The following is a 15470-nucleotide window of genomic DNA, read 5'->3' as shown; positions in this document are numbered from 1 at the left end:
CCCTGTGTGAAAGTGAACAAATCCCATTTCTCCCAAATAACGAAGGCAGGGGGGGGGGGGGGCAGGGGGTCCATTTGCACGCCAACGTTTGGGAAGTGAGAAAAGTTTGTACTAATTATAAGAGACATATTAGACATAATGTATTTTGTAAGGAAGACAATATTTTTATCGTGTATGTTGATTATTAATTATAATAAAGTACTTCAGTGGCTTGCCCAACTTGTTTTGTAACTCAGTTCACAAAGACACACGTGCTGCCTGTTACATCTTCCGCTGCGTTGCGTTACCCGGTCACAATGGTCCCACAATTCCTCATAGAATAAAGGCAAACGTTTGTGGCTGCACCCTTTTCTGGTTCCTTGGTATACCACAATGGAAACCTCCCCACGTCATTCACATACCTACCCCATCCCCTGCAACTTTCCTACATTAGTGACTAAATTCTCGCAAACAACAATTATATATAGTTGACAACTTGTTTAGATGTTTTCAGGATGGCTCTATATACAGTTCTCTAGTAACAGTTACAAAATTAACTATCGTATATTTGCTGATATCACCAAATAATTGGTGATATCAGCAAATATTTGTTGATATCAGCAATGAATTGATGATATCACCAAATAATTGTTGATATCAATATCGAATAAAAAGTAAAACGGCTTGCCGTATACGGCGGTTCCATAGAACTGAAAACAGAAGCTGCTTCCACAAAAGGTATAGTGCAGGATTGGACCACCAATTCGTGCAAATTAAGATGATGTGTTACCCTAACAATAAAGTAATTTGAGCTGATCTTGGTGAGAATCTTGGTATTTTTTCTCATCGTTTCTTTCCTGTGACATGTCCAGTACAATGACGTCAGTCGGCTGAGGCTGTAATTTATTCAAAATTATGTTTGTTTCTCATTATTAGCACCGATTTGAATATCTTTTTATTATTGTTCAAGATTGATACAATAAAATTTACTATTAACAATAAACCTATATACTATATAGGCTCATAATGTTGTCCTCTTTTCAACCATAACCTTTGCCCAGCTATCCTACATCTGAAATAGAGGGCGCTAGCTACATATCGCCTTCAGAGACGTATATAGAGATACGGCAGCAAGCATGTTTTGAAACACGCGAGCAAGGTCACAAGCAGCTATTGAAAAGACAAGAACGGGCAGATTGCCAAATGCGCATGTTCAGATTTTAAAATAACAACTTTTTATACTTGTGTTTCTCCAGAATAAATAACGGGGGAGTCAAATGTCATCTACTCAAATTTGCTGACCAAGCTCACCTGTTACGTCGCATTTTAACGACAAATGGAATGTTAGGGCGACATTATTATTAGCGATTGATTAAACCTTCCAAGATGAAAATACCTAGAAAAGTTTTCATCGTAAACTTGTATTAAATAGAAATAGAAAGGAATTTATTTCTCCTTACCTGTGTTGAGGGTTGAGTCAGTTCTCTCTACCAGTTGTTCTTCGCTGTCCACAATAACTGTTTCATTAGCTATAACGTATCATATCGAAAAGTGATCTCTTGATTGCAAATATTCGAAGTCCAGTTAACACAATATATCACGTGACATCATCAATGCCAATTAAAATAATTATTAGACCTTCACCCTCACCTGAAGGAGTAACTTTTTTTCTCGTGTCAAGTCATGAGGTCTTGAGTTCTTTCAGATCTTGATGTATTTTTGTGGCGGCCATGATGGTATCAAATGATCGAGCAACCTCACGAGCGGCTGTTTAGAGAAAATTGTGACTTCATCGACTTTAAATAATTTACCGTCAGACGGAGATATAAATTCGGTGAATAAAACGAATCTGGGTATCGTCTTTTATCTGATTTTCGACCACGCCATACATTAACGTAACAAGGAAGCAATCTTTCATTCAGTATGCAAGGTCTCTTTTCAATTCTTTGAATGTGGATGTGGATTTGAATGTGGTCATCATTTACAAATATGACCGTTAGGCCTATGTCATATTTACATCGAAGTATATTTTAAATGTGAGGAATAATCGATGATTTGTGAACGTTAATGATCAGAGGGAATCAATGTCGAATGAATGCCTATCCAGCTTTCACCCAAATTCTCGTATCCTGATCCCCATCCCATAATATCCCTCGCACCCCGCCCGTGACCCAACGGTGACATATTAAAGGGACAACTTACCGGTAACATCAACCCAAAAGTTTAGCAAATGGAGCGGTGGTCGAAAGGGAACGAGTTCCTTTCTGGTCTTTGTTGGATTCGCTATAACAGAATAAAACGTACCGTACATGGTTAACGAATGGTTTAGGTAAGGATGTTCGGTTTAACATAACAGTATGTAAAATGTTATGAAGGAAGCAACTGTCAACTGAAAGTACTCACGTATTCTTACTGAATGTTAGTTACGCATAACCTATATTATGTAATGGAACACTCAAGGATAAAAGGATCCTGCTAGCAATGTCTCTCTTGCATCGCAGGTTGATAATTGTAAGTAACTTTAATCATTCTCTTTTATGACTTTACCGGGGTGCCAACCGGCCTTTATATTATATATGTGACATTACCAGGGTGTCTAACCGGCCTGTATAATATATGTGTGACATTACGAGATGAGATACAAAACTAAAATTAAGTGAGTGAAAGTAAAACAGCCAATGCTTGGTTTATATAAATATATCACTATATAGTGGTGGGCTTTCGTTCCAATTATTCATCGTAAATGAGCGTAACTTTGATATGAGTGTATCTCTTCTGATCTCGAGGAGTAACGGACTCTCATGTAATCTGTTCAAGTGTTTGTAGCTGTAAATGGATCTGCTAACAAAAACAATATTGGTAAGATGGTTTGTACTGGTGGTTATACTAATTGAGGGTTTGCGAATATACTTTCCGACAATGTTTCTTACTGAATTTTTACACTGAAAGAAAGGAAGGCCATACAGTGCACGTCAACAACAGCAGCTTCATGAATTAACCATCAGATCATAGGAATGCACGTTACCACTATCACATGATTTTTCTAAAAGAATGAGCATTATTTAGGTTTGATTACTGTACTGAATGTAATAATTAAGTATTCACGTTGAATCGGTACCACATTGCTTGGCTAAAACTGAAGAATTATGGCAAGGTATTAAGAAGGCTAAGATGGTTTACCATTATATGCGCTGATGGTAACAAATCCGTTGAAGGACTTAACGTCACGTGGAACATGTGGGTGATTTATTTGCATTCGTTCTTCCAAGCTGGGTTTAATACATTTTTATGCATCAGTTGTGTTAAGTCCGTTAACAATTTTCAAATAAATGCAGCCTATATTCGTCAATCGTTGATAGCACTTACACCATTCCCTTTAACGATCTTTGAACCTATTTCCGCCACGGTTACTGGTTCTATTGTACACCAGGAAAAAGCACACCAGTTATAGGGTATGTATGTATCGTTACTAAAGAACGTGTAATTACCGCGATACACTGCAGTTTTCTAGCTATGTATTTGAGGAAGTGATGACATGTTAACTTCAAAAACGTTTCATTCTTTTATGATTCCTGGATTTCTGTTAAGTTTTATGTTAATTGGATTAATGCTTCTGAATTTACAGCTTGCGAACAAATACCTTCCTCTATTCCTAGTGTTTTCAGATTATTTTGTGACAGTGTAGTTGGAATGATCTATATTCTGCAGTCTAGCGTGTGGTATATACAGATATGCCTGTACGGTGGTGCTACTACCCGGATGTTAATGTCAACAATGTACGTACGCGGTCGTGGACAGAAACAGCCCTTCCTCTGCCTTATACTACAAAGCACTGATATTTCTTCAGTCATGCAAAATGGAGAGTAAAACCAGAAGAGAAACCAGAATTATTCCAGAATGTCTGCATATTTTGAAACAATTTTTTGGGAGAAGTGTGTCGGTGGACAATATACTTGACAATGTTCAATGCTATACAGGCCTATACTATGCAACTAAACGTGGATCGCAGATGGTAAAGAAAAGTCGTCAGAAAATCGACAAGGTATAGCACTGGATCCTTACAGCTTAGAATGCGGTCGTATTTCTGCTACAAAATAAGGGGTGATGAAAATGAGATTGAAATGCAATGAAGTTGTTGCAAGCGACTGCACAGTAAAACTAACCTATGCGACATCCATGTAATGATCATGACGAATAAATACTGACGTAGGCAGAGCGCGAAACGTATTCAAAATAGTTGTCCAATGAGAGCACGAGAAGCCGACGTCGAATTTCGGGACGTACATCAGCGGTGAACGGCGCGAATATATACATATCGATTCTCTCTCAATGATATCCTCTGGCAGTTGTTATGGACACATCTCACTAGATCAATGCAGCCTATTTTGTGCTGGTTGCACTAGAGAAATGTTTTCGCAGAATAAAGGTAAGTCTCTGTGCTCTCATTGGACTCTGTGCTCTCATATCGTGCTCTCATTGGACAACCATTCTGACTACGTCAGGGACAGAATTCGAGCTCGGTTATCGTGCTCTCATTGGACAACCATTCTGACTACGTCAGGGACAGAATTCGAGCTCGGTTATCGTGCTCTCATTGGACAACCATTCTGCTACGTCAGGGACAGTATTTGACAACGAAATCAGTTTGCCCTTTTCGCGCATCCAGGTCGAATTTCGGGACGTACATCAGCGGTGAACGGCGCGAATATATACATATCGATTCGCTCTCAAGACATCCACTGGCAGTTGTTATATGGACTCGTCTCACTAGATCAATGCAGCCTATTTTGTGCTGGTTTCACTAGAGAAATGTTTTCGCAGAATAAAGGTAAGTCTCTGTTTAATACATAACGTGTTTAAGGTGTGCTTAACTTGAATATTAATTTTGCAACTTGAAGTAACTTTATGTTCAAGACTTTCGGGCTTAGTCTGTCCGATAGTTATGTTCTTACATACATACACCCATACATACATACATACATTAAGGTGATACTTAGAAGCACTTTTTAAATCAATTTTATTTAGCTTTTTCTTAGATGAAATTCACTTACTTAAAGTGGTTCTTTGAGAGCTTTTGAGTTGCTTGTGTCATAAATTCGTGATCAATTGGTCTTAGTGTACTTCTCTGAAGAGTATATTTTCATCAATACTTCATTGGTGCTACTGAGCTTATTGCTAAATTCCAAACAAGACATACTGAAATGGGTTCTGACTTGCAGCATGGCTTTCACCGTTTCTACCTTCCAGCTGAGAGGAAACACCCTTCAGTTTCTACTGATGCATTACTCCACGGAATTTTGTTTTTACAATTATTTTACTAATAACGTGGGATATTTTAGAAATTCCTGAACATTTTGACGAATCGGGGACATTTTCGGGGACACTTGTTCATCGGGGACAGTACACTGTAATCGGAGACTGTCCCCGAAAATCGGGGACGTCTGGTCACCTTAACATACATACATACATACATACACACACATACATACACATACTCTCCGCCTGCATGAATGCATAGGTTACGATTATCATCGAAACCAAGTATGAAAATGAACACTTTTGCTTCGATAATGTTTTAAATAAGAGTGTTGAAAATATGAAATTTAAATTCATGCAGGGTAGTAGTTTAGTTTAAGCACCAGCGGTTCACGCAGGTGCCTCTGTGACCTTGTTAGTGAAAAAACAACTGGTTATTGTGATGGTCGGTGGAAAGAAATTTTACTGATGAACATAATACGTTTCGTCCTTTGTAAAAAATAGTTTTTGTTTGAGTATTTTTTTTTAACACACCAAATCTGGAGGCACCTGGGGGTCGGGCACCTTTTTTTAAATATTAAATTATGATGCAGCTAGAACTGTAGACGAGAAACAATCTATTAATGTTCTTGTCGCAATGCCATATACAGCAATCAACAACTTCACGACGAAATTCTATCAGCTGCGAAATAATCTGCTATATTATAGAATTGTTAAGTTACTGGCTGGTTTATTAACAAAGTAATCATTTTCTTGATTTTCAAAACTCAAAGGATTAATGGGATCTATAGTTGACCATACCTTATGGAGTAACAAGATCAGCAGATCATCTCTGACACAAACAAGTGCACCCCCTATACGATTAAAGAATTGTTTTCAAAATTCCAATAGCTCGATAGAAAAAGCTTAGGATGTAGCCTATACACAGATAAAACTCTTTCCCAATAAACCAATTAACAGCCAATACTATACCGACCAGTCTTATCAGTTTTATGGCTTAGGCCTACAATAGTTTAATTTTTTCATTTTGAAAAGTAAATTTCCCTTCTTGCACTTACAATTTGCCATTTAAATCTGGTAATGGCGGGAAAAGTTGTCCAAACAAGGTGGACGAATACACTTTAGTAAAGGGGACCAGTTAGATACCAAATTATTATAGATTGCCAGCGTTCCACCGATGTGTCATTGATTTGAATTGATTTTGGAAATAAGTGTTCACGTGCTAAATTCTTAAAATGTCAATTGGACAACATATCTTGCTTGGAGCTTTTATAAGTTTGTATTCGTAGACACATATTGTTTATATCTTTCACACTGGGCTAATTACTGAGAGTTTAAAAATGCAGGATGATCTCATTTTGTAACAGCCTCAACAGCTCTGCTATAGTAAGAGTTCAAATACAGTGCAATATACCCAAAGGTATAAAAGGCGGGAAAAGTTATTCAGACGCGTTGGACGAATTCACTTTAATATAGGGGATCAGTTATATACTAAATGATAATAGATTGCCAGCGTTTCACCGATGTGTCATTGCTTGGAACTGTTTGAATTCAAGCAATCAGTGAAAAGCTAACATGTTTATTTATGAGCCGTTGCTTAAAATAGATTATTTCACAACAATCCGAAAAAGTTGCGTCCGTATCACAGCCGATCACAATGCACACAAATAAAGTATAGTGTTGTAGTACATACCGCTGTACTGGGTTGCTTACGACGCGGCCAAGTGACAATTATTTACCTCATTATTCAATGACGTTCATATAATATAAATATTCATACTATGGGCGGGGTTGATTGCAATCCTAAATGGAAAATATCTTCGAGAAAAACAACGTTCAAAGATTTGAATAGATAAGCTAGTTAACGGCATCGTGGGGTCAATGAGGTTGAAAAAATCATAGAAAAAGACGCTGTTTACTTTATTAACAGACGTATTAACGGCAACAACTGCGGTGCCCTTTTAATCAAGTTACCGTAGATGCCCTCATAATTATCTTGACCAACAGAAAACATTATTTTAACACTAAATTAGGGCTCCTAAATCGTCCGAAACTCAAAAAAAAAAAAGCAGCTGCGAAAACGTGCACTTCTATATGTGTATGTTTTTACAAAACTAGTCGATTTTATGAATCATTCTTGTACTTTATCATATCTGTATGTGTTTTCTCATAATACTATTTTGCCATTCTCTGTCCTTAATATTTTCGAACAAAAGATGATAGAGTAGCAAACTTGGGACATAGAAGAGGCATTTATAGCTCTGTTCAGCAGGTTGTCTTTGTCATTTAAATCAATTACTTCAAATGGCACAATTAGTTTGCCTCCAGTCTGCTTGAATTGCAGTTATTACACCCCAATAAAAAGTGGAAAAAGTAAATAAAAAGTGTCTTGAGTTTTAAAATTACAATGGAATATAATTTTTTCCCCAAAAGATGACAAATGCACATTAGACCAGAATGCAAAATAGATTGAGGTTTCGATGACGTCAATGCACTAGACTTCTGCTTGAGTATAACCAGAACTAGCTGACACTATGGCATAATAAACACAGATCAGTCTACTGTACGTGGCTATACACCCAAAAACAATAGGGGTATTGTCTCCTGCATGGTATACATTGAAACATTGGGCAAACATTGACACATCAGTATTAAGAGTTTTCCAATAGTATCTGGACATTATCTTTTTTTCTGGTTTTAACTCTACCGAGATGAGCACCTTGAAAGGAGAAACAAATTAAATTATCTAGTATTCAGTATATATCATGTTTGTTGTAACAAAATATTAATGCAGACTGTGTTAAGTAAATTAGCAGGTTAAGCTGATATTATGTACAGCTAATATTGATCTGATTATTAACAAGTAGAGAAAGAACTTATTTCTTTTAATGTGGTGTGTTCTAACTTTTGCAGAATTTAACATCAGGCTAAATTTCATTGAGATTTGCACTAAACTCAGTTTGATGAAAGATGTGAAAAGGTTATTGCAATGTACCGGAAATGAAATAATGACTGAACACAAATTAGATAGGAACAAGATGTCTTGTTCCTATCACTTTGTGGGATCAAGGTGCATGCTTGTAATCATAAATGTCGAGGCAACACCATTTCCTATAGCAAATGACATTCATATATATTTAGAATATGTTATCATGAACACACTACCAGACATGACCATGGTCCCTGACAAAGTAGGACAGGTAATATCCGCATCAGTATAGGGATCACTACTGACATAGTGATGTTAAATACAATCGTATGGTTGGTACAAAAGTACAGTTGATCGTGATGCGCAGGGAAATGGAAAGTTTTGTTCAATAGAACATATTGAATAGTTAACGGCTTTAGCTAGCTTAAAGCAATCTCATCTAATTCGAGAAAACAAAATCATTTGAAAATATTTCACCATGTGTCTCTTTTAGGAGGTCCTCCTTCACCACCGATCCAATGTAGTGATCATCATCTTGAAGTTAGAGAAGGCGCTCACTTCCATTTGATCCTGAAACAAGAGCTTGAATGCATCAAACCAGGTAAGTTGGTTTAGAGAAAATGACTTCAGTCACACCACCACTTGCCCTCACTACAATCATCAAAACAATTTAAATATATGTGTATAAATAGTAAGTAAGATTCTTAAAAGTTTAACACATAAAATGAATAATTAATTATTGATTGAGGGTAAGTGCAAAAGTTTACTAGGTAATTGAAACTTGTTGTTTCAATAACATCAATGCGTTCTCGGCTTATATCTCCCAGTTATGATAAGAAGAAATAAAGGGGGGGGGGGGTTGTTAGAATCGTTAGAATCACTGCTGAGTGGCATCATACACAACTGGATAGACAACCGAACCAAATGTAACCATGTATCTTTTGTCATCTTCTTTTAATTCTCAGAACTTCAGTTAACTGAGCTGAATCCATACAAGTGGATGACGGAGAAGGGGTTTCCCCTCACCCATCCTTCCAGCGATGATGAAACTTAATAGGCTATATATATAACTTTAATTTCTACTTTGCAATACCACATTTTGCAATTATTATCTTTCAAGTTTTGCTTATGCTCTTTCATGACCTTTTAACTTTCAACTGTTTAAATTTGTATTTTGTAAGTACTCCTTATACACTATACGAAGATGCATTATTTGAATGTGTTTTTAGAACAGGGTCTTCAGTTGAATGATTTTTAACAACAGGGATTTTTACATGATATTTCTTTGCTTCTCACAAAAGGACAGTCACTTTCTCAGTACGAAAGGGGGTATATTTCTACAAGACCCCTGTCTAAATAGGAGGTCAAATGTCATTTGAGTTCAACATAGGTCAAAGTCTGGAAATCTTTAATAACCAAATGTCCACATACATCTATGTGTCGAACAGCCCATGGAGCTATAAACAGTCTGTTTATAGCTCCATTGACAACCAATTGTCTTTCTCAATCCGGAAATTAAAATTCGTATTTCAATCAATTGGTTCTATAAGTTTCAAAAATATCTTCCCCTTTAATTTGATTCCGCATTTGTTTAAGAAGAAAGGTATAGTCAAATTAGCTACGAGCAGCTGTGGTTTCGATCGCGATAACGGGTAAACAAAAAGGGAACTAAGTCAAATCTAGAAATCTTCCTTTGGTCTCTCAATTCGGTCTTCTCCATTTCTCTTGAATTGAGTGGGATATGTTTTGCTTCCTTATACATCTTTACTGTTGATCGGTTTCCCCGTCTGCAGTGGTATGTTTTAAACATGACCATTTTCTTGTGCCTTATAAGCAAAGACTACAACTAAACAGTAAGTAAAGATTATGCGAACCCCGGAATCACATGAGGTCAAAGTGGACACTGACAGCCAGATATGCAATCTTTGATCGCAAATTTACAAAGCAGAACAAGATCATTGATATGTCATTGCTACCACCATGCCAGCAGATTCTTAAGCTACACATTCTTAGATCAAACTTCATTACTAGAGGTCAGCGATCAGCGCTCAGCGATCGTAAGTAGTGATGAAGCTGGAAACATCGTTGACAACGAATGGACAGAATCACTAGAGCTGAGATGGCCCGAGTTATACCTGACGATGTGCAAGAACTGTTTCTAGATAATGATTGTGAAGACTTTCTATGCGACAGTGATGATAAAGCGATTCAGAAGATTAAGTAATCATAATTGTTATGTACTTCAAAGCAAACAGACTTTTAAATTTGTCCCAAGTTAGAGTATATGTATCCTATTTAAACTAACGTTTTTGTACATGAGTCAATGTAAATATTGAAAACATTTCTGTGACATCATCACAAATTGGTACATAACTCACCCTACAGAGGTCCTATATGGACAAAAGTGGTGTCAAAATGTGCGCAAGACATGGGGGAAAGGTTATGAAAGAATCTAGTTCATATCTCAAACGGTTCAAAATCCGTGGCAAAAATGTCATAATGCTCCCCAAGTGCAGTTAGGGTTAAATATTGGGTACTTAAGAGACCCCATAATACTCCCCCACCACCACAGTATTACCACATCCAATATATAAGGCTTAATTAACTAACTGGGTTTACATTTTGAGGTTAATAAGAGTTTGGTGTATCTTATTTGAGTGTAAATATAACTTATGGTATTTTTCCCTTCAAAAATGGACCCCCCTCGAATTTTTTTTCGGGGGTGCGTTCGGGATTTGGGCTTTTAACCCAAGATATAGGCTTATTCCTTATGAAATTATGGTCTACAAAAACCACATTTTATCCTATTTGTGTGTAAATGTAACCTCTGGTATTTCTTCCTTAAAAAATGGACCCCCCACCAGAAAGAACCCCCCTTTTCGATGCTGCGTTCAGGATTTGGGCTTTTTACCAAAGATATTCTTATTCCTTATGAAATTCTGGTTTAGAAATACCACATGAGATAATTCCTCCTTCCAGGTGTTACCTAGCTCATTCATAGCCTGGTCTGTTTTAAGTACTTCCGCGTTACAGCGTGTGTTTCCTTTTCACGTCACGTGATCTGTTCCCCACATTGAGTTTGAGAACGGTCACGTAACACAGTGCATAAAAGCAACTTAACACACTGAGGCTTTCTCTATATGCGAAGAGATTACAAAGTAAAAGCCAGCTATGAACTATTGAGTTATTTTTGTTGTTGTATTTATATGGGTTTTTTTTATCGCCAATTGTGCACAATGGGAAAGGAAGTCTCCTATAAAGTCTTAAAAAGACTTAAGAAGGTAGGAGACTCCCTGGGATAAAATATATATATGTACAAATATATATAATACAGTATATAGGTAAGGATTAAATAAACAGTAATTTTGAAGTTATAGACTTCAAATTTTTCGATAAATCATTCCAAATTTGTATTGCTCTATTACGAAGACCGAATTTCCCTATGTTACTATGGTAAAAATTGCAATGAGCGTTGTCGGATTGTCTTGTGTGATGGTTATGTAAGACTCTGTTACTACATATAAAGTCTCTATATGCGAAGAGATTACAAAGTAAAAGCCAGCCATAAACTATTGGGTGATTGGGTGATTCTCCTTATCTACTCTGTATTTGTACTTGTATTTGGGTTCCTGTGTTTTATTCATTTTGGTCATTTACTCATCTCGCTATTCTGTGCGTGTTTTTGTCCCTTCTGTTACTGTTCCTTTTCATTTAGCCTCTGAAGAAGATCCTGCTAGGATCGAAACGTCAGGCCAACTTGCTTTTACACATACATATAAAGTCATTAAAAGTGACTGGCAGTAATCCATTCCATGCTTTGTAAGCAAAGGTAGCAACCTTGACTGTTATAATATCACCAAGTTTTAATAAATTTAGGGACCTGAATATTCCACTAGTATATTCAAGTGGTGGGGCATTAGCAATGTGACGTATAGCCCTCTTTTGGAGAATATTTATGCGGTCAATGTTAACGTTGTATGTACCAGACCAAATAGTTGTACAGTTGGATAGGTGTGGCAGAACTAATGTTTGATATAGCATTCTAAGTACATGTTGTGTGGGAAATTTTTCAGTTTAGATAATTTACCAGTATTTTTAGCTACAATATTACATACTGACGAAATATGGCTATTCCAAGAAAGTTTGCTATCAATATTAATACCAAGAAACTTAGTTTCAGTTACACATTTAGTTATTTTACCGTTCATCGTAATATCCTTATCCCAAAGAACTGCTCTACTACTAAAAACAATGTACTAAGTCTTATCAATAATAATACTTAATTTGTTTGCTGCGAACCAATCACAGAACTTATCCAGTTTATAAGAGAGAGTACTTTGGAGTGAATTTACGTTCTTCGAGTGGAAGAAAAGATTGGTGTCATCGGCAAATAAGACTGTATGAGCGATGTTGGAGACATGGCAGATATCATTAACGTATATAATAAACAACAAAGGACCTAATACAGAGCCATGAGGCACACCACAGGCGATTTCACCAAGTCCAGAATATGAATTCTTGTATGTAGTGTATTTTAACCTATTGGTGACATAACTGTCTAGCCAATTTAGGGTAGGTCCTCTGATTCCGTAGAAAGATAGGTTGGATAATAAAATGGAGTGGTTAATTGTGTCGAATGCTTTGGACAGGTCGAGGAAGACGCCGATGCAAGTGCAGCATTATCGTGTGTCATGGGTTTGGCAATAAAATGAATTACATGTTTGATAATACCTGGCTTAAAACCATCGTTACCTGCTTCCTTATTTGATTTTAAGTTGGAGCTTGCTATTTTAATGAACTCAGCTTCATTAACAGATAACGAAAAATAAAATTGCTGTTTCCTCTTGTTATCCCTTGTTAGTTTCGCATCTGCCATACTCCTTCGCATTGGATAAGATTGGTGTCAAAAAAACAAACACTAAAAATAAAAGTAGTTACAGTCAACTGTCATGCAGCCTTAGAAAAATTTATCAGTTTCAGTTTATTTTTGGCGAAAGTTTGATAATTAGTTTTCTAATTAGTTTCCACCATGCCTACCTTTCATTCCAATGACCAGCCTATGAATGAGCTAGGTATCACCTGGAGGGAGGATTTATCTCATGTGGTTGTTTCATGGACCACCCCCCCCCCAACGAGAAAGAAACCACCCTTTTCAGGGGTGCGTACAGAATTTGGGCTTTTTATCCAAGATATTCTTTTCCTTATGAAATTTTGGTCTAGAAAAACCACATGAGATAAATCCTCCTTCCAGGTGATACCTAGCTCATTCATAGCCTGGTCTAAAAGACTTAATGCTATTAAGAACGGGTAACAAGATACATGTATGAAATCAAGGGACTATAAAGCTTAACAACTGGTCTATTTTGTTACCTTTTGTTGAATGTAAAGGTGTCTTCACAAGATTGTTTATCGATATCCACCATAATTTCATTATCGACAGCTGCTTTACAAATTAAGAAGCAAAAGGTCTGTGTTTACGTCGGAAAGTACAGAAAGGGAAATTATGTTACAATTAAAAACTAAGTAATCTGCAGAACAATGAGAAAATTTTGCTGACAAGTATGAACAGCTATAGCAATATAAGGTCAGTCTGGTTACGTTGCAATATGTTCTAATATGTTTGATAATTAGATTAAATGTTTTGTTCTGATCATTGCCTTACCTGATTAAACGACATATATTATATAGGGCGCTGCTTCGACTTTTGCAATTCTAACAAATTTATAATGTTACCCCTGGATATTTTTTTGCACTCCTTCGTAACATTAAATGTATAGATTGTCACTTTGATATCTGTTGGCATAGAAACCTATAAAATATTTCTCACTATGGTTGCAATCCGTCACCTTGTCAGGTAGCGGGATTTTCAATTGTTATACGTAATGGTATAGAGTACTACAACAATTTTTAAAAGGTGAGATTTTCATATGCCAACAAATAGTGCAAATATTTATGTACTTTTTGTAACATTTGAGCTGAATATGACCAAAATGGCGACCAGAGTATCAGGCGCGGATTCAGGGAGGGAATTAGGGATCGTACATACCTCAGCCCCCCCCCCCCACACTTCAATTTTTTTTAAATTTAGTTGTGGCCATGTACCTTTGTGAAACGGCAGAAGTGAATGAAAGATTTTTATAATAGGAAGAGATGCAATCTGGTGTCATTGAATAAGATTTGGCGGTGTACATCAGTAGCAGTGGTCAAATCCTTCCCTGTGTGAATGTGAACAAATCCCATTTCTCCCAAATAACGAAGGCGGGGGGGGGGGGGGGGGGGTAGGGGGTCCATTTGCACGCCAACGTTTGGGAAGTGAGAAAAGTTTGTACTAGTTATAAGAGACATATATTAGACATAATGTATTTTATAAGGGAGACAATATTTTTATCGTGTATATTGATTATTATTTATAGTAAAGTACTTCAGTGGCTTGCCCAACTTGTTTCGTAACTCAGTTCACAAAGACACACGTGCTGCCTGCCACATCTTCCGTTGCGTTGCGTTACCCGGTCACAATGGTCCCACCATTCTTTATAGAATAAAGGCAAACGCTTGTGCCTGCACCTTTTTCTGGATCCTTGGTATACCACAATGGCAACCTCCCCACGCCATTCACATACCTACCCCATCCCCTGCAACTTTCCTACATCAGTGACTAAATTCTCGCTTCTGAACGGTGATGCATCGAAGGCAGCAAGCATTTTTTGAAACACACGCGCATGATTTGAATTCACGTCGTGAATCAAAGACGAGTAAATGCCTATAGCCATCTTTCACATTAGAGGTAGGCTGTATCATTCACAGAAATAGTACCAAGGTCTTTTTTCTGCTTTGCTTCACCACACAGGCGTATCAAGTTACTTCTGTTACTAAATTCAGACTCAATGTTGGTTAAGCGTAATATACAAAGATGTGTTTTAAACAGGTATAGCGCCCTCTTTTTTAAAGCTATATCATTAAACCGACAGCGACGGTTTTCTCAAGTTAATGTTTGAGTATATTTCGATTGAAAGGCTAGCTCCCTTTGTTGACCCATCTAGACGATGATTCTAAATAATTTCGAATCCATAATCATGTTGCACAATGTTTAATATCATTGGAAAGACGAGGCAAAGAGTCACTTAAAAGAATAGTCCAGGTCAAAAGATCGTTTTGATATGATTAAGAAGAACATAATCTAAGCATTTTGGTATAATTTGCATTCAATTCCTTTATACCATTTTTGAGATATTGACAGTTGAAGTTGCCACCTTTCGTACCAAAAGGGAACTTGGAGCAAACAGGCGTGACGTCATTGTTGTACACT

General features: G+C 36.9%; 1 long non-coding RNA gene across 1 annotated transcript; it reads left to right on the top strand.

The window, feature by feature from the left end:
• Positions 1 to 3460: 3460 nt before the first annotated feature.
• Positions 3461 to 11761, top strand: LOC139981553 (uncharacterized). The gene is made up of 3 exons (XR_011797888.1): positions 3461 to 4807; positions 8658 to 8765; positions 9130 to 11761. It is a non-coding gene; the product is annotated as an uncharacterized lncRNA (long non-coding RNA).
• Positions 11762 to 15470: the final 3709 nt, after the last annotated feature.

This window comes from Apostichopus japonicus, chromosome 15 (genome assembly GCF_037975245.1).
Source record: "Apostichopus japonicus isolate 1M-3 chromosome 15, ASM3797524v1, whole genome shotgun sequence".
Classification (NCBI taxonomy): domain Eukaryota; kingdom Metazoa; phylum Echinodermata; class Holothuroidea; order Aspidochirotida; family Stichopodidae; genus Apostichopus; species Apostichopus japonicus.
Note: the sequence above shows the minus strand (reverse complement) of the source record. Positions and strands in the feature narration are given on the sequence as shown.